Here is a 2,490-nt window from a genome sequence, read left to right as displayed (position 1 = left end):
TCACCATGTCGTTCTTTCTCTTACCTTCTGGCTGAATTATTCAGCCTCTTTTCTCCACTGAATTTCCTCACTGAGCTATCCTTATTTCAGCCGCTTTTCTCCACTAAATTTCCTCACTGAGCTATCCTCATTCTATTACTCTTTCTATCCTTAATTAACGTTTAATTAAGCAGTTGTTTCCTGATCCTCGCCGACGCCGTCCCCGCTTCGAATTCCCTGGATCAGCCGGGGCTGGTCCCCGGCAGGGAATGAATTCAAAGGATGGTCTTAAAATAGGGTTTGACTTCAAAAGGTAAAGCTCATTTTAAAAGAAAAAGGAAAAGGGACTGCTCTAAACTAAAAGAGACTAAGTGAAGCAAAGCGAAATTGCTCAGTTGTGTCCAACTCTTTGCGACCCCGTGGACTGTAGCTTACCAGGCTCCTCAATCCATGGAATTCTCCAAGCAAGAATACTGGAGTGGGTTGCCACTTCCTTCTCCAGGGGATCTTCCCAACCCAGGGATCGAACCTGGGTCTCCTGCATTACAGGCAGACACTTTACCGTCTGAGCCACCAGGGAAGCCCATAAAGAGACAGTTAACTGCCACCTGTAATTCTTTGATTGAATCCTTGTTCAAAAGAAAAAAGCAACACAAAGTGTATTCTTGGGACAACTAGAAACATCTCAATATAGATTGGATACTAAATGGTGGTGTGAAATTACTGTTACTAGTTTAAGTAATGATATGCAGTTATCTAGGAGAATGTCTTCTTCAGAGGAGATGCATGCTGAAGTCTTTGGGGGTAAAGTGCCTCGATGTCTGCTTCTTACTTTCAAATGGTTCAAAAGAAAAAATGTATATATAGATGACTGGTGGAAATAAAGCAAAATTTTAGGATGTTAACGATTATTCAGTCTAGGTAGTAGGCATTCAGGTTTTCATTTCATTACTCTTTCAACTTTTTCATGTTTTTGAAAATGTTCATAATATTTTAAAAAGATTTATTCATTTATTTTTGTCTGTGCCAGGCCTTCGTTTCTGCATGTGGGCTTTCTCTAGCTGTGGTTACGGGGGGGCTACTCTTTGTTGCTGCTCACGGGCTTATTGCAGTGGCTTCTCTTGCAGAGCACAGGCTCTAGGTCCGTGGGCTTCAGGAGTTGTAGCTCAAGGCTCTACACCACGCAGGCTCAGTAACTGAGGCAAAGAGGCCTAGTTGCTTCGTGGCATGTGGGGATCTTTCCAGAACAGAGTTCAAACTTGTGTCCCCTGTATTGGCAGGTGGATTCTTAAACACTAGACCTCCAGGGAAGCCGTCATAATTTTTTTTTTCTAAGTTGAGGAGAAAACATGGTCTGAAAAAGAGGAAATTGCTTTTCCTATTCTAGAACTTAATTTCCTTTTCAAGTTCTAAAAGTTTTCATCCTTAAGTCTGGTTGTTTGGGCAGATTGAGAGTTCTCAGACCCTGAAGGTATACAGGAAGGATGAGTGGGAGGAAAAAGTGAGAAGTCACTACAGAGACTCAAACGAGTCCAAGAGGAAACTGCCCAGCTGTGGTCAGTGGCTGCCTTGGGGTAGTTTGTTTATCACTGTTTCTTCTTCTTTTTTTTTAAAAAATCTGCTTCCTTACAGTTTCCCATAATTTCCAAATTTGTATAGTGATTGGTGATTATTTTTTGATGAGACAAAAGAAAAGAAATTTAATTAAATGGGACAGAGGTAAAAGAGTGAAACTGACTTTGCTTACACAAAAGATTTTAAATTGATTGGAGTTTGGACAAACCTACACTTTGGGACAGAGATGCTAGCTGACACTTGCTTCCTTTCTTAGAAGTAGAGAAAGCATTTAGAGTGAAAAGTGTTTTGTCTAGAAGAGGGAACGATTACAGTCTCAGAAAAACTGAAGAGTGTAGAACTTTAGACATGAATAGGGTAGAAGGGAATTTAGAGGCTAGATGAGAAAGGAGGGTTTTCTTTTTAAGATGTCTCTTTGACTTTGAAGAGTTTAGAGCCTCAGAGGGCTGGTTCTAGGTGCAAGGGAAATGGTGAAGGGGATTTTCAGGTTTCCTTCCAAACTGCCTGATCCAAGTTAGAAAGAAGACAGGAGTCTAGAATACCCTTTGAAAGTAAATATGAATGTCGAGGGATATCTAAACTGTGAACGGTGAAGGGCAGTTTGGAAGTGAGACTTGTTCTTAGACATTTTCTACCTTAATTCTCCTATGAGGACTTCCTGAGAGATTAAGTGACTCACCCAAAGTCAGCCATTAAAGACAGAAGCCAGTTTGAAAAAAAAAAAATCTCATGTAAGGATCCAGCTGCGAAGTGATTAGTATGTATACACTACATGGAGCGTCCCTATACCTCAGACGGTAAAGAATCCGCCTGCAGTGCAGGAGACCTGGGTTGGATTCCTGGGTGGGGAAGACCCTCTGGAGGAGGGCATGGCAACCCACTCCAGTATTCTTGTCTGAAGAATCCCCATGGACAAAGGAGCCTGGTGGCCTACAG

General features: G+C 41.8%; 1 non-coding gene across 1 annotated transcript; it reads right to left on the bottom strand.

The window, feature by feature from the left end:
- Positions 1-487: 487 nt before the first annotated feature.
- Positions 488-559, bottom strand: TRNAY-GUA (transfer RNA tyrosine (anticodon GUA)). The gene has a single exon. It is a non-coding gene; the product is annotated as a tRNA-Tyr (tRNA).
- Positions 560-2,490: the final 1,931 nt, after the last annotated feature.

Source organism: Bos taurus, chromosome 10 (assembly GCF_002263795.3).
Source record: "Bos taurus isolate L1 Dominette 01449 registration number 42190680 breed Hereford chromosome 10, ARS-UCD2.0, whole genome shotgun sequence".
NCBI classification, from domain to species: Eukaryota; Metazoa; Chordata; class Mammalia; order Artiodactyla; family Bovidae; genus Bos; species Bos taurus.
The sequence above is the reverse complement of the archived record's forward strand: the minus strand, read 5'-3'. Positions and strand labels throughout refer to the sequence as shown.